Consider the following 23,864-nt stretch of genomic DNA (forward strand, 5'->3'; position numbering starts at 1 on the left):
CACATTGAACAATTTTGTGCACACCTATCTCCCCACGTTTCTGATTATTTCCTTTAGATAGAATCCCAGAAGTAAATCAAAAGTATGAAAATCCCCCCAAATCATGCTTTCCAGAAAGATTACACCAATAGTAGTTCTAGTAACAGGACAGTATAGCAATCTACCATATCTCTGTTGACACCGAGCAATGCCATTTTTAACCTTCAGTCATTTTAGAGCTAGAAAAAGGGCATCTCATTTACATTTTAATTAGCATTTTTACTATTATTATTATTATTGGGATTGTTATCAGTGGTCGGGACTTGACCTGAATGCCTCACCTTAGCCGCACATGGCATCCCGGGAAGGTAGGCCCCCTTATCCTCACTCTACAGAGGGAGAAACTGAGGCCAAATTAAGTGACTTTCACAAGGTCAAACAACCATCTCTCAGAGCCAGGATCAAAACCCAAAGCCCATCCATCTAATGATTCTACCATGCTGGTTATTCTTGGAGTCAAACATATTCCCATGTGTTTTTAGCCACTGTATCTCTTCTTCTCAGAACTGGAGTCAATTTATTTGTATAGAAAAATAGCCCTCAGCATCTCGGGTGTTTCGACACTCCACGCTTGTACCAAGATTCACATATCACCCACACCTCCCGCTTCCTCAGCCCGACCCAAACTGCCACCCATCTCCCCACAAGTCAAGGATGACACAGGGTCTCCCCTATGCATTGAAAAGAGTTTATACGGGGAGGGGGAAGGGTAAGCTGGGACAAAGTGAGAGAGTGGCATGGACATATATACACTACCAGATGCAAAATAGATAGCTAGTGGGAAGCAGCTGCATAGCACAGGGAGATCAGCTGGGTGCTTTGTGACCACCTAGAGGGGTGGGATAGGGAGGGTGGGAGGGAGACGCAAGAGGGAGGGGATATGGAGATATATGTATATGTATAGCTGATTCACTTTGTTATACAGCAGAAACTAACACACCATTGCAAAGCAATTATACTCCAGTAAAGATGTTAAAAAAAAAAAAGAAAGAAAGAATAGTTTAAACTGGCTTCACCTGAGCCCTAGTGAGGTTAGTCAGAATGCCCTGGAATTGAACTTAACCTCGAGCGGGAGACATCCTTTCACAGTCAAAGAAGGATCAACTCTACAGGACCCATAACATAGACCAGCTTGAAAGCACAGCACTCACAAGGGCCCATTCTACCGGACCATCCATTGCTTTCCTTGTGGAGGCAAGGCGAGATGTCGATGTGTCTCTCCACACAGAGGTAGGAGTATCTCCTGGCCAGACAGCTCCCGTGATGCTCAAGTTCACAGCCAGGCCAGCACCCGCCCACCACGGCCACTCCTCAGAGGCCCAGGGAAAGCAATCAGAGGACATTCCTCCACCCCAAAAAAGAGCCCTGCGCCAAGCAGCTGGAAGGGAGGCCATGGGGGAGCTTCCTTCCTTCGATGTCACCTGCTCACCCAGGAATTCATGCTGCAGAAAAGTTCTGCAGGGTCATAAACCAGCCTTGCGCCTGCCTCAGAGCTCACTCTGCAGTTCACAGCGACCATTGGCTTGATTCAGCTCAGGTTAGGGAGATGGATAGGATTTTAACACAAATCACCTGATTTGTATGAGAAATCTGTGCTCCTGCTGTTCTAAGCATTGCAGGGATTTTTGGTTCCGCTGAATCTCTCTCAATATTATGGTTCTTGCAGCTTTTCAGAGTTTCCTGCCCAGGATTATTTTTTGAAGGCACTGCACTCTTTGGCAATGCTACGTTGTTCTCTGGTACCTTGACCAGCAATATTTGGGAGAAAGGGCTTGAGCTCTGAAACCCCAAAACAGGTATTCCAAACTTTTCATTAAGCACTCTGGGATCTCGGTAGCGGAACCACACGGAATCTATCGCCTGGCTCCTCCTGACCCCAGCCCACTGCCCTGGCCCTCCCTGAGCCAGCCTTAGAGAGCAACTACCCCTACTACCATCATCACCTTGTATAACTTCCCAGGCATCACTGAGCCCTCGCTGCATTACAGTGCTGTGCTGGAACTCTACAGCTAATACTCATTTCATCCCTGCAACGCAGCTCCGAGGTGGGTACCAGGAGGTCATGCAGAGCTGGGGAAACTGAGGTTTGGAGCAGAGCCACAGGGGCGACGTGAGCTGTGTATGCGGAGATGCCTTGGGTTAGATAAACTTGGGGTCCCTACACCTCTGTGCTTCCAGATCCTCTATTTTATCTCAAACAGAACCTCCAGGAACGAGATTTGGAGAAAAGATGGGCGATCCCTCTTCCTGGACCAGCCCTGAACCACAAATTCCTCACTGCCTCTATCGCTCCCACAAAGGACTTTGTCCCCTAGGTGAGCACGACGGTTTGGACCCTTTGCATCCAAGAAGAGTGGCCCCTCAGAAAAACCGGCAGACCCAGGGCCAGTCACGTGTCCCGTCCGAGGCCACCCCCCTTCCTGGCTGCACTGCCAGTGCACAAGGCACCTCTTCGGAAGCTCCCTGAGCAAACACTGCCACCCCCACTGCTGTGAGCATCCTCAGCCCCCTCAGCACAGCCTGGGTCAAGTTCATCCGCCCAGCTTTTCTGGTGATTTGTGACCTTGGACTGTTCTCTTTGCCTAAGCCCCAGGTCACCCTGTAATCCCACGCCTTGCCTGGGCTGGTTTACTGACTCTTTCCCGACGGACATTTAAGGAGAACGAAGAAGATATTCTATGTCTTCACGGTTTATATTTGCATTTCACACTTCCCAAGGCCTCCTATCCTAACCCTGAGCCCCACGCCATGTCCAGATCATGGGACCTGGGTGCCCCCTTCTTTCCCTAGAACATCTTAAAAAACTAGAGAGAGGAATCTTCCTCTCATTCCTGCCTCCCTCCTGCCTTATAGGAAGATGTAAAAAGAAAAAAAACAGTAAGTCTCAAAAAACAAAAAAAAAGCTTTAGGAGGAGAGAGCAGGAAGTGCAGTAAGCATCCCCCAGCTCTCCTCCATCCCTGGCCAAGGGGCTCTCGGGACCTCACCCAACTATCTGATTTCTGAGGATTGTCATAATTCCGGGCAAGCCATTCCATTTCTTCAAAATGCAATTGTAGCCAAAAAAAAAAAAAAAAAAAAAGGTAACTATGAGTGGTGATGGATGTTATCTAGACTTACTGTGGTGGTCATTTCACAATATATAGAAATACTGAATTATTATGTTGTATTCCTGAAACATACAATTTTATATGTCAATTACATCTCGATTTTTGAAGAATACAGTCCTACAAGAGTCACCTGGGCAGACAGCTCCAGGCCTGCTGGAATCTGAGACTAAGTTTTGAGGACTCTCAATCCACACCCTCCCCTTGGCCTTATTAATTCAGTCATAACTCTAGAGAATTTACAAGGCCCCTTTTACAGTGAGAGCCTGGGCAGAAACCTTTTAATTTTGATTTAGAGACTCAAACTCTCTCTGTCACTGTCTCCCGTCCCCTCCCTCGGGGCTCTGGGGGCATCTCTCTCCATGGACCACGGGCTGAGGTCAATCCCTGCCTCTGTCACAGCTCTTGATCCTAGTCACAGAGAAAATGAAGCTACAGGAGAGAGTGCCCTCGACGATTCCCCCCACCCCACCCCGCCAGTGCCTCTGACCATGGCTGTCCATCCTCCCTCAGCCGCCAGTGAAGGCCACGCCTGGCCCTGCGCACTGCATCCCTGCATCCCGTCCCCTCCCCCACAGCCAGCAGGGCTCGCCTCCTTCCCTGCATCACCTCTGTGTTCTCTCCACTGGACCATCTCCATCTGCACACAGACACCCTGATATTTTTCCCATTTTAAGGGGGAAATACTGACTTTGACCAAACAGCCCTACACTTAAGCATTCACTTCTTTGCACCCTTTACAAGCACACTCCTCCACAAAGTCGTCTACCAGACCAGCAAGCCGCACTCCCCCCATCCTCCACCATGCCTCCCCTCCAACATGCTCCACCCAGCGTGCTCCCATCAGCTCCCCCATGGCCTCCACGTGGACAGCGTCAACTCTCCATCCTCCTCTTACGCCAGCAGAAGCATCTGACCGTGCTGATCACTCCCTCCCTGAAAATTGCTCCCCTTGGGAAACATGCCCTCCGGGGTCCCCTCTTCTCTCCTGCGCTGCTCCCTGCTCGTTCATCTTCATGGCCTAGATCCAGGGTCAGCAAACATGGCCCTCGGGCAGCTGTCTGCTGTTATAAATAAAGTTTTATTGAACACAGACACACACGTTCATGTGTCATCTGTGGCTGCTTTTGTGCTACAAGGGCAGAATTGAGTCACTGCAGCAAAGTCTGAAATATTTACGATCTGGCCCTTTAAGAAAAACGTGGCCGATTCCTATCCCAGACCCCTAAATGCGGGAGTTCCAGAACCCAGTGTTTAGAGCTTCTCTATCCACACTCACTCTCCAGGTGATCCCATCTGGTCCCACACTTGCAGTATTATCAGGACACTGACAACTCCCAAGATTTTTCTCCAGCGTAGAAAACTCACTCAACCCCAGACCCATCATCCTGCTGACTGGTGGATTGCATTTACATGCTTGGCATCTCCCCAGACAAACGCCTCCCTTCCTATTTTCCCCCAGTTTGCTCCCCCCACAAGCCTTCCCATCTCATGCTAAAAACCTTGGAAGTCATTCTAGAACCTCTTTTTCTCTCAAACCCCACATTCAACCCATCAGCAAATCCTGCTGCTTCCACCTTCAAAATATATGCAGAATTTGCCCACTAACCCCTCCATTGCTCCCGCCCTAATCCAAGGCGCCCCCTCTCTCGCCAGGGTCACTGCCTCCAGGCAGCCCTCCTGGAGGTGTTCTCAACGCTCTCTCACACACAGCGGCCAGAGTGATCCGTTTCCATTGAAACTATGTCAGTCCTCTGCTCAAAACTTTGCAGTGGTTTGAAGAAGGGCAGCCTGGCCTCAGGGCTACCCCCTGACACCTCAAACTGTCTCCAGCTTCAGGGCCCCTCCTGGGTGGACGGCTTCCCCCCAGACAGCCACATGGAGCCTCCTCGGCTGCACTGGGTCTCCACTCCAGGGTCACTTTACTACCGAGGGCCCCCGGGGCACACCCTCTCCACACCCCCCATCCCCTTGTTCTGCTTCCTTTTTCCCACTGCACTGCCTGACCTTCCTACATGCTTTCTCACTTGTTTGCATCTGTCCCTCCACTAGAGCAGGACCTCTGAGAGGACAGGCACTGCGTCGGTTTTGTCCCATCTGTATCCTCAGCGCTGAGAACTGTGCTTGTCAACCCTCAGCATTCTGAGCAACGGACAAGTGGACACATGCATTTCAGAAGCCCTCTCCCCTCCTGAGGGAGCAAAAGGATGGGGGAAAGAAGCACGTGGCTTCCGTCGTGGAGAAATCAGACAGGACCACAGCGCAGAGCTCTCCCAGCCCTGAGCCGGCAGCACCCCGCACTGACCTGCCCCAGGGACCGGACTGAGACAAGCCCGTCCCCACAGACCAGGGGACTGCCCACCAGCTGCTTTCCAAATCCCTCTCCGCAAGCCTCCCAGAAGCCAGCAGGCTGCTCTGGGGACCCACGGCGCAGCAGCACCTCCTCCGTCCCCCCTGCTACCTGGTAGGCCCCCAGGCTACCCTGACCCACAAGGGTGAGCCATGAGTCACGGCAGACGATGCACCAGGCTTGGAATCCACCACTCACCAGCTGTATTACCTTGTGAGTCTTAATATGTCCAAGTCTCACTTTCCTCTCTGTACAAGGAAGGTGATGAGCAAACGCTTCTAAGTTTGACAATACAGTCAGTCCTTCGCGTCCACAGGTTCCTCACCCCTGGATATGGGGGTGGTGGGGGGAGACCACAGGGACTTGAGCATCTGTGAAGTTTGGGGTCCACGAGGGTCCTGGAACCCATCCCCTGTGGATACCAAGGGATGACTGTAAAGGGTGGTCTCAGACTCTTTTTACTTCTTATTTGTGTGTTTATCACACTTAAAGGTCTACTGTGTAAAAAGAGGTTGTGCTTAGGGCTTTCTATGTGTTGTAAGCTGCTCGCTCATTTCCAAACATCCCTCTTGCGTTCCCACCTATTGCCCATCCGCTCCCATTTCTTCTTTGTCTTCTTGTCTCACAACTTTTCCTTCCTCTTCTCACATTCTGAAAGCCCTGAGGTCCAGGCAGGCGGGGAGGCCGGGCAGAATCGGACCCAACCTAATCCTCCTCCCTCTCCTCCTGGAAACCCACACAGCAATTTCACATCAGCAGGAAGAAAACAGAGAGAGAGAGAGAGAGAGAGAGAGAGAGAGAGAGAGAGAGAGAAGGAGGGGGGAAGGGAGAGAGAGAGAGAGGGAGAGAGAGAGATGGACAGAGAGAGAGAGACAGAGAGAGGGAGACAGAGAGAGGGAGACGGAGTGGGGGGGAGAGAGAGAGGGAGACGGAGAGAGAGAGAGGGGGAGAGAGAGGGAAGGGGGGGAGAGAGGGAGAGAGACAGAGGGAGACAGAGAGAGAGGGAGACAGAGAAGGAGACAGAGAGGGAGACAGAGAGAGGGAGACGGAGGGGGGGGGAGAGAGAGAGGGAGACGGAGAGAGAGAGAGGGGGAGAGAGAGGGGGAGAGAGAGAGGGAAGGGGGGGAGAGAGGGAGAGAGACAGAGGGAGACAGAGAGAGAGGGAGACAGAGAAGGAGACAGAGAGGGAGACAGAGAGAGGGAGACAGAGAGAGAGAGGGAGACAGAGAGAGGGAGACAGAGAGAGGGAGACGGAGAGAGAGAGAGAGGGAGAGGGAGAGAGAGAGAGAGACAGAGAGAGGGGGAGAGAGAGAGACAGAGAGAGAGACAGAGAGACAGAGAGAGGGAGAGAGAGAGAGAGAGACAGAGCGAGACAGAGAGAGGGAGACAGAGAGAGAGAGACAGAGAGACAGAGAGAGAGGGAGAGAGGGAGAGAGGGAGACAGAGAGAAGGAGGGAGAGAGGTGGTGCAAGGGAGCAAATCAATATGAGAACCTCCAACCCATCCCCCCTCCCCCTCCCCCACCCCTCGCCCCCTCCTCACAGAGCGCACTGTCCACAGCTGATTAAACAGAAGGGCTTTCTGAGAACTGAGCAAAGCCTGGAACCCCGCGGCTTCTCAGCAGTCCTGACACCCACGCTGGCTCTGGGCTCGAGACCACCACTCACACCAAGGATGTCCCTCCTTCTGTCCAAATCATCCTCACACTTCAGTGCTCGGTGTTCAGGACGTCCCCAGCCTTCTGTGACCACCCACACGCCCACGGACACCCACTTTCTCAGCACCTCCACCCGGCCATGAGCTCGGTCTCGGGTGAGTACACCTGGGACCGGAAGTCATCTCACCTGTGCTGCCGCTGACCCCTCCAGTGTCCACCAGGGACACAGGACCCCTGCCCACCCCTCTGTGGCCCAGGACACACAGGCCAGAAGGCGCCCTGCTGGTTACGAGGCCAGGCGGTATTTATTTGCAGGACGAATTTCTGGCTCTTTCCATGCTGACGCTTCTGCCTGCTGCCCGTACAACCTGGGGAGAGTGGCTTTGCCTTTCCGGGTATCAATTTCTTCCCCACCCACCTGCGAGGCTTGTGAACACGGAACACCATACACACGCGCGTTACTATTAAACTAAATAGGGCGGCAAATCGGCCACGCGGCCCACACCCCTCCTCAGCCCGCCCGACCTTCTGGCAGCCCGGCCGCTTTTCCAATTAAGCCCGAGGAAGCCCCAAGGATGTGCCTATCGGAGCTGCCACCTGCCCCACCGAGGGAAGACACCCCCGTGCCTCCACGTGGCCGGGCACACATCACGGAGCTGCCCAGCTGCGACTTCCACTGGGAGCGGACGCTCAGGCGGCCCGGAGTGGATGCAACAAAGGAAACCACAGCGGGAAGCGGAGGCATGCCAGAAAAGCTGCAACAAAAATGCGACCCCGGGAGACAGAAGCAGGAGGTGCAGCACCTGGTGGCCCTTCTCTACGCGTAACAGCTGCCGGTGCACGCGCTCGGTCTTAATTAATAAGGGAGACACGCACAAGGCGTGGCTTCTGGGAAGCGGGGGAGGACAGCGCCACACCTTCCTGGTGGAAATCTGCCCCCTGACTCCACAGCACCCGCAGCCCTACACCACTGCCCACCTGCACAGGCTCTGACATCCCCGTTCCCCGTGACCCGGCTCTGCCACTCGCTGGCTCTGTGATCCTGGACGAGCCTCAGCCTGTCAGAGCCTCAACGTCTCGACTGGGGAAATCAGCAGGTATCCATGATGCCTGTCAACACACCACCTGAAATGCTGGGGTGGGTCTGACCCCTATAGACGCGGCCTGGGGTTGAGGTGGGGAGAAAAGAGCAGGGTGCTACCGCCCAGGGTCCCCATGTCCTGCCCAGAGATGCCGCGCCCTCGACACTCGGCCCTGACTGATGCGGGGAAGCACATGCTGAGTGGCCTGTGCACATTGGTCTGACCTGGGGGTCAGGTCCGCGGGTCCACCCCGCCCCGTGGGATGCTTTTTAGTGAGAACAGAGGACCGGATCCATTGCTACATGTGGAGTCTCGGCTTGAACATTCATGGTTTGAGGAAGTGACTTACCGTGTTTTTCTCATCTGTAAAATAGCACATTTACTGTGGGAAATTTGGGAAATAAAGAAAAGTTGAACAAAATAAAAAACGGTGCCTCCTAAAACCCGAAGAGAACCACTGTTATCACTTCAATATATTTGTAATCCGTTCTATTCTTTCTTGACTGTACACATCTTTTTGTTTTTACAAAATTGCTTTTATACCCTATACGTTTTTAAACCTTTCTTTACTTAATATATATGGTTAGCATTTTCCCATATCCTTATCTATTACTGAGTGTCATGTTAATAGCTTCCTTAATTTCCCTTTTATGTATGCACCATACTAGATTTAACTAATCCCCCCGATACAATATTTTGTTATAATGAGTAATGCTGAAAGGAATATCCTTGGTTAGAACTATTTTGCACAGCTCTGATGATTTCCTTAGGATCAATTCCTAGAAGCGGAACTACTAACTGGTTCAATGGGTACGTTTTTAAGACATGTCGCTTACGTTTGCAAATTATCTTCCCACAAGCTAAGTCTGAAAACATCCATTTGCCGGTACTCTTAACAGCACTGATACCCATTTTCCTTTTTGCTCATCTGCTAGCTGGGCAATAATATCTTGTTTTTAATTCTGTATTTTAGTGATTAGTGAGGTCAGACACTTTGGCATAGTTTTCTGGACGTTTCTCCTTCTTTGCTTGTGAATGATCTCTTTACATCCTCTGCCCACTTCTCTATCAGGGGACAGGCTGATTGGTTAATACTCTGTGGAGAAGAGAATTAGTCCACCGCCACCTTTGATGATTCTGCCCCTGTGTTTAAAAGTCCCCTCCATTAAGGCATTAATGCTAATGCTACCTTATACCCTTTTCCTGTTGTTTAAACCCATTTGCTCTCATCCTGTCTTCGGCGGGGGGGGAGGGGCATGCCTCTCTTTCATCTAATAGTGGGACCTTCCCTCTCACCTGTCAGCCCCTTCTCCAGGGATGAATAATTCCTCTCCATTTTTGCCTGATCTAGTGTAACTCATGAAGCCAGAGAATCACCCTCTGACCGTCCCTCACCGTCTTAGACTTCTTCCTCCAGGCCCTCATGCTTTCTCTCCTGAACAGCAGCAAATGAGTTCGGACCCGGCCTCTGCATCCCAGGCTTGCCCCTCCCCAACCTCACCCCCGCTCTCCATTCCCATCTCATTTTCCCTAAATGCAAACGTGACTGTCTTTTCCTGCCTAAAACCCTTCCGCCCCTGAGTTTGGCCAGCTGGTCCCTCCCTACCTGGGGCACCGGTATCTCCTCCTCCCACACCCCCCAAACATCCCTCGTGTACTCAGATGGAGCCATGCCAAGTGTTACCCACGGGGCGCTGGCCCCCGCTGCTTCATGCTTCTGGGTCTTGACCTGTGGCTGCCCTGTCTCCCCCAGCCACCTGGGGGGATCCGGTTTATCTGTCAGGTCCCCCCGCCCCCCACTGTGTTCCTCTCTGCAGGAGGCCTCCTCTGACCACACGAAGTAATGGCACCCAGTGCAGCCTGCATCCGGGCCCCCCACTGTCACGCTTACGACACCGCCTTGTATCTGTAGCGCACAGCAGCCACACTGAGGGCAGAAGTGACGAGTCAGCTGAACGTCCTTCTGAATAAAAAGGACATGGGGGAAGCAGGGCTGGGATGAGAGCACCCTGGGCTGGGACTGGTGACCCAGGTTCCATGCAGTGGTCCACAGCATGCGTGGGCTCTGGACAAGACACTTCACCAGTCACCTTTACCCAACGAAACAGAATTTTGAATTTCACTTGGATTCTCATTTCTAAGAGAAGCTTCTACGACGTGGGGCTGAAATTCTACCTTCCTTCTGGCCAGACGCACCTCCTGGATGCTCAGAGGCCCAGGGCAGGGTGCACACTTCTGCAGAGGGGGACTGTCTCAGGGCCCAGAGGCTCCCTCTCCTTCTGTGGATGAGGTCTGCAGCCCCTGGGTTTCCTGTCTTCCCCCGGCTACCCACCCCTCCTCTCTCTCTGTCATCTTCGCAAGCTCTCTCCATCCCTCAATCCTGTCTCACATCCAGGGTAGCCCAGCCCCTGGTGGCTCACGGTGTCCTCTCGCGCTTTGGCTTCTCTGCATCTTCTCTCCTGGCCGTTCCTTGGACAGACATCCCACTTGGCTGCCTCTGGGGCTGACGGTCCTTCCACAGAGGTTCCCTCGGAAGAATCACACCTACCTTGTTCCTGGAAGAACCCCATCCTGACCCCCGGTACCTGCCTCAGTGCTCAGGAAGCCTTCATCAGCACAAAGACACGCCTGCGGGCTGTGGGTGTGCAAGGGACGTGCTCTCCCCGCCGAGCACTCACCCCTAGCTAGCCCAGCACAAACCTTAGTGCTTTATCCCTTTTTTTTTTCAAATAAAATAGGTATTCATTTGGTGATGCTCATTTCACCAATTCATCTTGCTGCCTACATGGCTCAAAGCACCACAGGGCAAAGCGGTCTCCAGCCTCTGCCTGGCTCTCCAGAGGGCCAGCCTCTGTGTTCATCCCCAGGCTGCTGGCAAGACAGCATCCCTCCACTCCCACCCCTGGGCCCCCAGGGAGCCAGCCTCTGGGCCCTGAGACAGTCCCCCTCTGCGGAAGTGTGCACCCTGCCCTGAGCCTCCGAGCATCCAGGAGGTGCGTCTGCCCAAAAGTGAATCAAGTCTGGCCAGAAGGAAGGTAGAATTTCAGCCCCACGTTGTAGAAGCTTCTCTTAGAAATGAGAATCCAAGAGAAATTCAAAATTCTGTTTTGTTGGGTAAAGGTGACTGGTGAAGTGTCTTGTCCAGAGCCCACGCATGCTGTGGACCACTTTTATCCTATGAGGAGTTGGAACTAGACATCTAAAGGCTCTTGTCTTCATAGGCTGCAGATTAAGTCATGCTTTATTTTTTGCCTTTCTCTCTTCCTGGTCCCCGCAGTTCTACCCCATCCCCTCCTTTCCTCCGCAGTGTCTGGCGTGCATCCTGCCAACCCTGGCCTTGCAGAAGCCCCTTCCCATCCAACGACAGGGACCAAAGTGTCTGCCATGTAAACCAGGGAAGCCGGAGTTGGTTACACGGTATCAGTAACGGGCACTCAATGACCACTGCAGACTGCAGGGCTCCCTGTCTCTGCCATTTGGATGGATAGAGACAGCAGCCCAGAAAAAGGAAATGGCCCTTCAATTTCGAAACAAGGAAATAAATGAGCTACAAAGCAGATAACACTGACTTGGGATGGAGGACCTTGATTCTGATCCCGGCTCTGCCATCGGGTCACCGTGTGACAACGCCAGGCCTCTCACCTCTCTGGGCCTCGTTCGCCACATCTGGAAATGAAAGGTTAGACCTGAGGAGAGGTCCTCAAGCCACAGACAGGGTCTGGCCCTCAGGCAGCGGCAGGAGGGCAGCTCGGATTGGTCGGCTCCGTCCCTCGGACTGATTCTCGGTCTCTTTGATGCCCCAGAGCACAGGCGAGGTCTCAGAGAAATAAACAAGGACCCTCATCAGGAATGGGCCAGGATCCCTGCACTAGACGGCCCCTGCCTGTCGCCTCGCCACAGTCCCCTGCCTCATCCTCCAGCTGAATCTCCTGCTCATCCGTTTCCTAAAGATCATCATGGAGGCTCCGAACCTTCCCTTTTTAACAGCTCTGGCTGATGGAAAATTCTTCCTCATACCTAATCTAAGTCCATCTGCTGCAATTTCTATCTATTTTCTCTCGTTCAGTCCTTACTGGAGATGGAGAACAGCTGGTCGCCATCCTCCATATAACATCCCCTCCTAAACCAAAACCAGTTATTACATCACCCCTCAGCCTGTTTTCCTTCTGGTACAGCATCCACCATTCCTTCCGACCTGCCTGCAAGGAATTCCGGCTCTGGGAGCATCGCTGAATGCCGTGGCCTGCGCCAGAGCAGCTCCGTAAACCCGAGTCCTTCTGAAGCTGTTACATCCCCAGCTGGATTTAGGACCCGGGTGGCAAAACGCAGAGAGAAGGTCAGAGCAGAAAAGGACGGATGAGAACACAGTCCAAGCCCCGGGCTTTACAGGAAGGTCAGAAAAGGAAAATAGATGCAGTGCCCAAGGTCAAATCTGAGGAATCAAGCTTCAGCTGCTAGACCCCAAATCCTGCCAGCACTGCGCCCCGAGTAACTGCAGCGCATCCATGGGTATGAGCAAATGAGCCTTAACAGAAAAGCAAAGAGCCACAATCGCACGGACGCTCCTGGTCCAAACTCATGCCCCCCATCCCATTAGCAGACAAATGAAACTCCACTCTGAATACCATTCAGAGCTCAAACACCTCGAAAGTCAGAGCTCAAACACCTCGAAAGTGACAACACTGTTAACTACTCACTCTTTAGTACGAATAAGTCAACTGATCCTAACTCTTGATAGAGAGATTTAGGGGTGAGGAGACAACAAAAAACAAAGAATGGGAGACTGACCAAACAAACACCACCGTGTGCTGGTTTCCAAGGTCAGTCCTGCGCATGGAGGCTATGCGAGGGCGGGGCTCAGCACAGCCGGTGGGTCTGTGCCCACCGGCCTCACACGGGGCGGCTGCACCACCCCAGGTGCCCGGTGAGGTCTAGAACTGAACACAGCGCTCCCCCAGGGCCAACGCCAGGTGCATTCCAGAATTCCTGACACCCCCGGTTCACTGTTTCGGAAGTAAGGTAAGCGTGGTGTCTAATATTAAATCTCAACCTCTAGGGTGCCCTTAAGTGATGGCAAGGAAGAACCAGAAGGGAAGGAAGAAAAGACAGACATCTACTGGGATGAAGTAAGACGGTTCAGGTCCCAGCTTCAGTGTAAACTGCTCCCAAGTGAGGAGGGAGGAAGGGACCTCATGAGTGTACGGAAAAGGGAGACGGGCGAATTAGTCACTGATAATTTGGGCTACGAAATGGTCCTAAGTGAAGAACGAAGAGGAAAAATAAGAGTAGAGCGAACGCATTTCAAAACAGCCTTCACCGCATCTTGAATAAACAGAAGCTTCACACTCCAACCTCGCCACCTTTCAGAGGCCACTCCAGACTTATTTCCGACCCCCAGACACACCCCAGCCCCCAGGATAACTGGGAGTTCACACATCCACCAGACAAAAAGACGTTTCAACACTTAACACAATAAACGTGCTGATTTGATTTCCCCAAAATCGCAACACTAAATCTTAAGATAGAAGACTCAAAGGCTTGTCTCTGATCAAAATCTTAATATGTTTTCTACCCTACTTCAGGGGAAGTAGCGTGACTGGCACAAGATGACAAGATCAAAGCAGACTGGCAAACAGACTATTTACTGACGTGTTGATGATGAAAGGAAGAATGGGAAAGAGCAGCAGAAAAGTAAGGAAGGGACTTTGGCCAGGTAGATGACCCAGGGCTTGTGAAAGCAGAAAGAGGAAACCCCTTCACGGCACAGTGGTTAAAGGAGAAATCCTGTTGGGCCAGCTGGGGAGAGACCTATGAATGGTGCTTATCCGGGGTCCAGGCTCAAGCCACCACGTTTGATGGAATGACGGGTGACAAACCTAACTTCCTGAACACCAATCGGTCCCTTCAGACGCAAGCAGGTGCCTGGCTTCACAAGGAGCCAACCAGCCCAACACCAGCCAGCAAGGAAACCCTCCGAACTGGATCGCACAGCGGTTGGACCCTGGGTTTCACGCCCCATCCGAGGTGAAGTTGCAGTGACGGGGTTTTGAGACTCTTCAATTATTCTTCAGCTCCCATTATGCTTTTTTTAGCCTAAAGTTGTTATTTTAATGATCTTTGTTCCAAATAGGGAGCTACAAGGAAGACTGCAGAGGAGGAGAGGGAAGGAGGAAAGCAAGTGTTTCCAGTGTGTCCCACTTGTACTTTGCAGCTCCCTCTGCCCCCTCCCCCACCCAGCCTTCTAGCTCCGCATGAGTCACCACTCCGGAGCCGGTTTCAAAGCCTTACTTTGAATGTCCTCTGTCATGATAGAAATCTAGCAGATCGGCATCGGTGGGAGGGATCCACAATTTTGCTACCTGTCCCCGGTTCTAGATACCCCTCCAACTGCAAAGCATGTTCTCGTGTTACCACTGCCTTCCTGAAAACCAAGGTGCCCCTTTTCAAAATCTCCCACCTGCTGGATGTCTTCTCTCATGGGCTCTCTGGGGGTCACCTGCCCCAGACAGACCACAGAGGAGAAGGTCCTGGGCCAAAGATGCCCCAACAGGCAATAAAAGTTCAGCCTCTGCTCCAGCCTCCCAAACACAAAGGCATTCTCCTTTGCGGGGCTGCAAGCTTGTTTTGTTTACTGCCAGGCAACATGTACAGAGGAGAAAGCTGACTGTATCCTGACCAAGAAAAACAAAAGTCGGGCAGCTGGGTTTTTTTTTTAAGCATTGTGAATAGAGCTTCAGCGATAACATCTCCCACCCGAAACGGCTATGTAAAGGAGGCAGAGGAGAAGCCCTTGTGGAGGTTAAAGAAAACAAGAATTAAAGAGTGAATGTGATTTGTGGAGCCGGAGAATGGAGGCATCTACACCTCGGCGGGAAGGGTGTCCTGCGGACCAGGTGTCCTGGAGGAGTCCTCCCAGCACATCCCCATCCTGCCAGGACTGGGAACCGAACTTCCCAGCTTTGGGTCTAGGCTAGAAGTCAGAGGGGCTCAGGGATTTGGAAGATCAGTCCTGGACCAGCAGCTTCTGAGGACCCGGCAGGTGGGAGGACACACCTGGTGGTGTGCCGTGGAACGTTCAAATAGGAGCTGCCTGCACCAAAGCAGGAAGGAAGTTTAAGACCAAGAACTTCACCTTCTCCCATGGGGACCCTGCTTCCTAGGAGGCCCACTGACCTAATACCTCCCGGGTGGCAGAATGTGGGGAGAAGGACTTCTCCTCAGGACCACAAGTGGGACTAAGAGCCAGCAGGGCCCTTGTCGTCCTAACTGTTCATAAATGAACAAGGATGCTACATGCCTGGACCAGCCTCCTGCCGTGGCCAGCCCTTTACTTGAAGAGTAGTCATCACAGGCAGTAGGGATGGTGGTGCCAGCAGCCCCTCAGCCCCCCATGCACCCAGAGCCCCGGGCTTCCTTAGCACCCTACAGCCTGTCCCTGGTGAGGGTGTAACCTTCACACGGGATGCAATTTCATTCCATCCCCTTTATTTCAGTACGCACCAAGCCCAGAGAGTCTTCCAGAGTTTGGGGGAGCTAATCAGTGGAGTCATGGCTTTTCCTCTGGGAACCCTTTTGTTGGTTTCTCACCAAGTTATGTGACAGGCAGACGCCCATCAGGTCAAACAGGACAGTCGCCCACACCCCAGGAAACGTCTCCTTCCACCACATTAAGTGAGCAGAGACAGAGTCGGCAAGGGGGAGGGGCGAGGAAGGAGACAGAAGTTTGAGGAAGGACTCAAGCTGAAGGTCACAAGAGTTGGGGGACAGCAGGATAAGGTAAAGTCAAGGGGGGGCAGACCCTATGGTGGAAAACCCAACCAACCCATCACGCTTCCCAGAATCAGCCACCCAGCAATGGGTCTGCCAGGAAGCAGTACATCCAGGGTTCAACCCCCTTCACCCAACAAACCCAAATCTACACCCCAACCGGCAGGCACACTAGCCCAAGACTAGACCTATTTCCACAGACCTGAGCGCGGCTAACTGAGAGAGTAGTAAAACAAATCCATTTCTAGACAGCACAGAAGTTTCCCAAACCGTCAGCTTGTTTTCCTCCCAACAAAAGACGGTGATTTCCCTCCGCTGTCACATTTCCTCCCCTAAACTTTTCTTTCTGCAACCCCTCTACAGAGGCTAAACTGCAAGCCCCTGAGGACAGAAACCAAGAGCAGCCCCGCCGGGATGCAGCAGGAGTACCTTTTCCGTGGAGCAGAGGGGCCGGTGCCCAGAGGCTCGCTGCCCTGCCGAGCCGTGGAGGGCTGCTGTCGGGATGGAGCACGCTGAGGATTGCCCGTCCCTGTCTCTGCGACCAGACCTTTCGGCGGCTCGGACCAACTGTGCTAGCGATGCACTTAGCAATTATCTGCTGGCGCTGACGCCCCGCCCTCTGCTCCTGCGATTGGCTCCCGGATCCCGGGCAGGACTGCATTGGTTTCAGACGACCTCACTCATTGCCTTGGCTCCTACTATTATCTGAGCCATCAAAGGAAATAATTCCAGGTTTCATTGACAACCTGTAAGGCTCTTCTCCGGCCCGGTGTGGGAGCAGCCCTGGGAGTCCAGTGGAGGGAAGAGGGGCAGAGTAGAAAAAGTGGGGGTGGCAGAGAGGGAGAGCCGAGAAAGGGTGGAGGGTGAGAGAGAGAGAGGGAGGGAGAGAGGGAGGGAGGGAGAGAGGGAGGGAGGGAGAGAGGGAGGGAGGGAGAGAGAGACAGACAGAGATGGAGAGAGAGAGGGAGCTATCAAGCAATCAGATTCCTGCACCAGCATTTTAACTTCCACAAAACAGAGCCCATAGCAACAATTTTCTGGCCTTATTTTTTCCCCCAACTGGTGAATGTTCCTGAGGGCAGGGAGAGATATGACGGTGGTGTTTCTGCCTGTGTAACAGGGGCTCTGGGAAGCAGAGCAAGGTAAGGGCTGGAGGAATCTAGTGATGTATTTCCCGGGGCCACCCGGGAGGGCATGTGAAGGTCATTTTAGATTATTTAGGAGGACAGATTATGCACCTTCACTGGATTTATCCATCCGTTCTTTCCCACATGGTCCACCTCAGCCCCCAGCCGGAGAAGACAGTTTCCTTTTGCACCTCATTCAGTCTCAGGAGAGCTGATTTTAAAGTCTGCGAAAGTCTGGGAATCCTCACTTGCCTCACAGGGAGGTCCAGAGAGATAGGCATTCCCCAAGCTAGTAATCCTGCTTGGACCCTGACTCCTGCTTGTTCTCACGTGGCTTCAGTGATTTGCTTAGACTCATATCATCAACCAAAGCAAGGAAGGAACTCATCAGGAAGGAAAAGGAACTCATCAAGGGGCGAGAACAGTCCAAACGCTTTTCCTTGTTCAACAAGGAATCATAGAGCATGAGTCTTGCCCTTTTTCTTTCCTTAGTGTATATTTTTCACTGTATGGAAAGGACCTCATTTGACAGCGGACATCATTTGATAGCTGCATTTTTTAAGAGGAAGAAAAAGAATTTTAAAAGGGCCTTTTAAAGGAAGCTCTTGGAATATCAAATTTCAGATTAGTTAGAACTAGCCTTTCACCCTTTTCCTTCTGGGGTCCACATGTCTCTGAGTCCAGGCTATGGTTCCAGTTCGTCCCCCGTAGCCTCAGACAATTGCAATCTTTATCACCATCTGCATCCTTGGAGGCAAATTTCCTCCTGCCTTGTTCAGTGAGCTTCTCCTTCATGGGGATATGCCTGGCTTCCCTAAACACATTGCAAGCTCTGTAGGGGCAGAGCCGGTATCGTGTATATCTTTATAACTCCAGTGAGAGCACATAGCACTCAATAAGTGGGCTGACTAATAAAACCCAATTCAAAATGTAGAGTGTACCTCTGAGCCTCTTGGCATCATTACTCCACTGTGATCACTCATCCAACTGGCGGGGTGGGGAAGGGGCCCATCCTGGATTCCAGGAGGTAAAAATTCGGGACAAAACACTGTGACAGCTACCACCATCCCTCCAAGCTCTCAGTGCCCCTATTCTCTCTGGAAAATGAGGCAGCTCTTCACTCCATGTCTTCTTACTCCCTCGAGCGCTGGAAGGAAATGAGAAGATGAGGGACACACATTTTATTTATGAGACATATATCTCAAAATATTAAGTCATTTCCATAGTGGCTTTCCAAACATCAGCATGGCTAAAAGGAGAGTGACCCTTATTAGGAGTCAAAAACTAGGACAAGAGATGTAGCAAAGTATTTGTTTTTCTATTTCCTTCCTTTGTCTAGGTGAAATTCTTACAAAGCCACAAGGATGAAATTAAACTTAGCTGTTCATTTGAAATTAACCCTGTCCCAGAAAACCTGCCATGTTCAGTCATGTAGTAAAAACCATAAACAATACTTTTATGCTTTAAGCCATAAGATTTCCACTTCCACAAGAAAGCAGAGAGCAAGAGGGAGGGGATATGGGGATATATGTATATGTACAGCTGATCCAGTTTGTTATACAGCAGAAACTAACACACCATTGTAAAGCAATTATACTCCAATAAAGATGTTAAAAAAAGAAAAAAAATGCCTTTGATGGGCTCAATAATAGACTGGACAAGACTGAGGAAAGAACCAGTGACCTTGCAAACCTGTCAACAGAAACTCCTGAAGCTGAAGGGCAAAGAATGAAAAAAAGAACAAAATGCCCCCCAATCTGGGACAATTACAAAAGATGTTAACACTTGAGTAATGGGAAACCCAAAATAACAAGAAAGAAAGAAGCAGAAGTCTATTTGAATAATGGGTGGAATCCACAGATACAGGAATCTCAGGGAACATGAAGCAGGATAAACACCAAAAATTAGACACCTGGGCACATCATACTCCAACAGCAGAAAACCGAAGACAAAGAATATCTTAAAAGAAACCGGAAGATATTAGGAAGCAGCTTGCCTTTAGAGTAACAATGCTATGAACTGAGCAAATCTCTTGTCAGAAACCATGCAAACAAGAAGAGATGAAGTGTTTCAAGTGTTGAAAGAAATAACCCCAGCAAACTAGAATTCTGTATTCAGTGCAATTATCTGTTAAACATGAAGGAGAAATAAAAACTTTCTGAGACAAACAAAAACTAAGGAAATTTGTTGCCAGTAGACCTGCCTTGCAAGAAATATTAAAAGAAGTTATTTAGCAAGAAAAAAAAGGATATAAATCAGAAACACAGAGCTGTATAAAGGAAGAAATAAATGAAGGTAAAATGAAAAAAAAAATGCAGGCTTCAGCTCTGTGCCTTCACACTGTCCCACTTCTCCCCCTTAAAAAAAAAAAAAAAGAGAGAGAAATAACTAAATTATAAGAACGCTCTTGAGCACCTATCAAAGGCTCAGCCATCCTCAAAGGAAAAGGAAAGCATTTCAAGTGATTTTCTAAAATGCTTTGTCTGCCAAACAGCAAGTCCTTACGTGTACTTTTTGCCTTTTGAAGATGAGAGAGAGAGAGAGAGAGAGAGAGAGAGCTGTAAACAGTTGTTTATGTCAGTGCCTTTAAAACTGCCTGGTCGTGGTGGGATGAATTGGGAGATTGGGATTGACATATATACACTAGTATGTATAAAATAGATAACTAATAAGAAGCAGATGTATAAAAAATAAATAAATAAAATTCAAATAAATAAACTGCCTGGTCATAAAATATTCTCTTTGAGAGAAGGATGATCCCTTTGTCTCCCATAGATCAACTGCTTAATTCTGAGAGTCGGAGAACGCAAAGTAAGTATGCGGATTCCCCTGGTGCTTGCATTTGTATTAAGTATCAGCTCCATACCATTTAAGTGCATTGAGGTATGAAATGTACCGAATTCCATCTTGTGGGCAGTGCCCTGGCTAAAGTAGTCCATTTCGATTTAACAATTTCAGTGCATTAGTGACCTGAAAGGCTTTGGAGGGGGTTCACGTTCCATTTTCAGCAATTAATGGAAGGCTGTGGGTTGCTTTATTAAAATACAAATTAAACAGCAGCCGTTGGAGCTCCCTGTCCTTCTTGTGGGTAACCACCTGCTACAACAAATTACCCTGACCCGCAGCAGAGGCTGGAGAAACCCTGTGTTTGCCCTCCTGCTTATACCATTTTGTCAGTTATCATTTATTTATGCCAAATTCTGTTCCTAAAAGGGAGAAGAGGAGACTAAATCTAGGCAATGCCAAGAAAAAAGGAAATGTGTGAAAATGGGAGAAGAAACAACAACAGGAAAAAGAGAGGGTGACTTTCAACCTTACATCTTTGCTGATCGAGTTGAGCCACACACGATACTGTCTTGGAAAACATGATATTAGCAATATTTCTGAAAACCAGCATTGGACGGATGAAGGTACAGCTTCCAAAGTAGAGAAACTTGGAAGAACCTACTCACAGCTTTCCCGTTCTGGCTGATGGCTGTTGTGAAACTTGCTGTAATCTGATTCCTGCCCCCAACACCCACCCACTCCATTCCCCAAATCAAACCTGTGGAGCCAGTGACATTTCCTCTAAGTATAAGAGGAGATTGTGGTTGCCAGGAAGGTGTCAGTCACTGTGAACCATTCTTAATGATTTCATTAATTACCAGTGAGCCTTCAGAAAGTTGGTATTAAAATAGACAGGGCTTCCTGAGCTTTGAAGACAGTATTTTACTATTTAAAATACGCTGCTAAATAAAAGCAGGTGATTCTGGGGGTTTCAAATCATGATGATATTGTCAATAACCTGAAAGAGAGAGAGAAAAAGACAGAAACAGACAGATGGACAGACAGCAATCTGCAAGACTAAATTGCCCACCTAAATTCTGTTGGCTTCAGTTACATTCTTCATAAGAAACATGGGGCTGAAAGCTGTCATTAATTCTTGTCCAGAAATGCACAAGTTGACAGACGCTGGAGAACTGAATGAGGAAGGGCGGCTGCCTTCCACAAAGCTGGCTGATGACCGTGACAGAAGACACCTTCCAGATCAAAGGGCTGCACAAGTGAATATGACTATGGGGCCCCCTGCCTGCCAGGACCCATGTCCTGACATACAGTCTTCTCGAAAGTACCCACCCAACTTGTTTACAAAACCTGCCGCACATCATTCCCTCATTTGTAAACCTGCCGCACATCATTCCCTCATTTGTAAATCAGGGTATTACTATTTCTAGGGCTGTGGAGAGTATGATGGCAAATCAACCTACAAAGGACCGTACAGATGTCCTAGCACTTGATATTAAGGGACCACGTCTTGGAATTGGCGAATATTCGTGGGACATGCAGTCACTCTGCTCTATTAGCCCAGATGTCAGATCAGCTCTTGGAGTGGGACCAGAAGTGGGACCTCACAGGGGCAGAAAAGATGCTCCAGGCACAGAGCAAAGCCTTGGGCAGTGAGGTTTCATTTCCTATTGCTTAAGGAAATTCTCAAACTGTCCCGTGATACATTCCATATGGAGAAGAGTCCCTGGGAGTATGACAGTGTCAGGCAAGGGACCTGCCATAAACCAAAATGTCTTCAAAAATGCATATTTTATTACGAAAGTCACGCCAATTTTGTATTCTACTCCAAAACGTTTGTTTTAGTACATGAGTTAAAGAATGAGTTGCCCCAAATATTTGTATAACACTGAGTTTCCAGGAAGATGCTGCATATTTATGAGTAGCGTGGGGTTTGAGAAACACAAGCCTCAAGTTTCTAGTCCGCCTTCTGCCTGGCTTTCAGAGTCAGGTGAAACCTGGCCCCATCCCACCTGGGTAACTTCCTCCACCCTCATCCTCATGGACCACGATCCCATCACGGCCTCTCTCTGCATGCTCACTCCAGCCTCCTGGCCTCCCGGTGGCTGCCCCAGTGTCTCCCTCGCACCTGCCTTCTCCTGTGAGATCTCAGCCGTCCTCCAAGGTCCAGACGCATCTCTCCTTCCGTCACTTCTCCTGTCCGCCAGGACGCTTCAATTTTACCTTGCACCACACAAGTTAAAATTAGTTACATTCTTGTTTGTATTTTCATTATTGTTTCCATATGGCCATTTTCATATCTGCTACTCCATGTTACGTTTATTTGGTAGCCTTAACACCACCCCCATGTCACCCCCAAATCCACAGTGATACCCACAGTAGTTAGGACGGTGCAGCCCAAACACTTAGAAATCCCAACAATGAACAGCTGATGACAACATGGACAGATCAACTTCTTCCACGGCTGGAAGAAATGGACATCTGGTAACGTCTAGTGCAAGGGTCATCCCGACCTGTTCAAAATGTTCAGGGGAGAGTGTAGCATCCCATCTCGGCCTCCTTGGCCATCCAGATGCATATCACACTTAGCATCCGTGGAAAGCAAAGAGCTGAAAGCATCACACTGACATCAGGACCGGATTTTCCCTCCTTCTACTCCCTTGTTCTTCCTGCAGCAAGAAGGGAGCCTGGCTAAGGCCAGAGAGGTTTCTTTTAGCATAAGAATGCATTTAAGTTACCAAGGAAAAGTGATAAACATTAGCAAGGAAACACTGGTCTGACATGAAGACATATTTGAAGGGAGGACTTTCTATCAAGCATATTTGCCTCCTTTGAAATGAAGAGAAGGGACTCTCCCCCAACATGGTCACTGCTAGCACTGAAAGGTGTCTGATGGAAAAAGCAAATGAGTGTTTTTGCACAGTCCTCGGCATTCCATGTTTGGGATTGGCTGGTACTAAGAATGTCTTCAGGCTGGACTTGGGCTGCACACCTTTCCAATTGCTGTGACATAACCAGCAGTTTCCTTTGCAAGGCAACAGAAGTAAAGAGCTGGTGTAGCAATCCCCCCAAATTGTTAAGGAATTACATTCATCAGTACACTGTCTTAGGAGAGGATCACATGCCTAGAAAAGGCAGCTCCCAAGATAAACTTATTCTCCAAGGGTTACTGTACACTAGTCATCTTCCCCTTCTGTCTTAGAAGTCACCTTAATAAGCTGTGTATGTAAAAGTCTGAGATGAAAAATGCAAGTAGAAATTAATTACACGTAACAATTGTGGGCTTTGGTTAACTAAGTGTCCAGTGTTCTTTAGACTTAAATAAAGACTCTTGAATCCCCTCATGCTCAGACTGCTGGAGGGTTTCTCCCCATCACCTGGACATCTATTCTGACATCACCTGGACATCTATTCTGAGCTACTCTCCAGAAGATAGGTGTTCATTTCCTTTGTAACAACTCCCAAAATACCAACTTCCCTTGGTTTCTCCACACCAGGACCCCCATTGGTCTGCTGGTAGAGCTCTGAGCCTTTTATCCTCTGTCTTGACAAATGCTCTGGACAGCTCTTTTCAAAGGGGAGCCAATAAGATACCCTCAGGGTCCTGCTAGCCACCAGCCCCCACCAAAATTGTCTCCTTTCTCCTCCATGAGATATGGTTCTATTTACCACTGGCTTATTAATGGAAGCAGATACTTTTTTTTTAAACTTCATTTCATGATTATATGACAATCAGGTCTATTTTAAACAAAATCCCTTTGCACATGGGAAGAGTAGGGCATGACCAGTCATTGTCGATTCCCGCAGAGACCAGGGCAGAAGGCATGGGACAGATGAAGCGACAGTCTTGGCATATGGACTGGAGACGGTGCAGCTCTTCCAGGGATCTTAAGAAACAGGAAGACCCTCTCCTCTTGTTGAAATGGTTTAAATGAACGTCTCCCTGAAGGAGC

The 23,864-nt window shown here is 50.0% G+C and overlaps 1 protein-coding gene across 1 annotated transcript in view; it reads right to left on the minus strand.

Moving 5' to 3' along the window:
* Positions 1-16,549, minus strand: part of ZMAT4 (zinc finger matrin-type 4) — a 340,674-nt gene extending 324,125 nt beyond the window's left edge. Inside the window, exon 1 of the mRNA XM_032618467.1 lies at positions 16,430-16,549. The gene's annotated coding sequence lies outside the window, so the exon portion shown is untranslated. The remainder of the gene's footprint in view (positions 1-16,429) is intronic.
* Between the last annotated feature and the right edge of the window lie 7,315 nt (positions 16,550-23,864).

This window comes from Phocoena sinus, chromosome 21, assembly GCF_008692025.1.
Source record: "Phocoena sinus isolate mPhoSin1 chromosome 21, mPhoSin1.pri, whole genome shotgun sequence".
NCBI classification, from domain to species: domain Eukaryota; kingdom Metazoa; phylum Chordata; class Mammalia; order Artiodactyla; family Phocoenidae; genus Phocoena; species Phocoena sinus.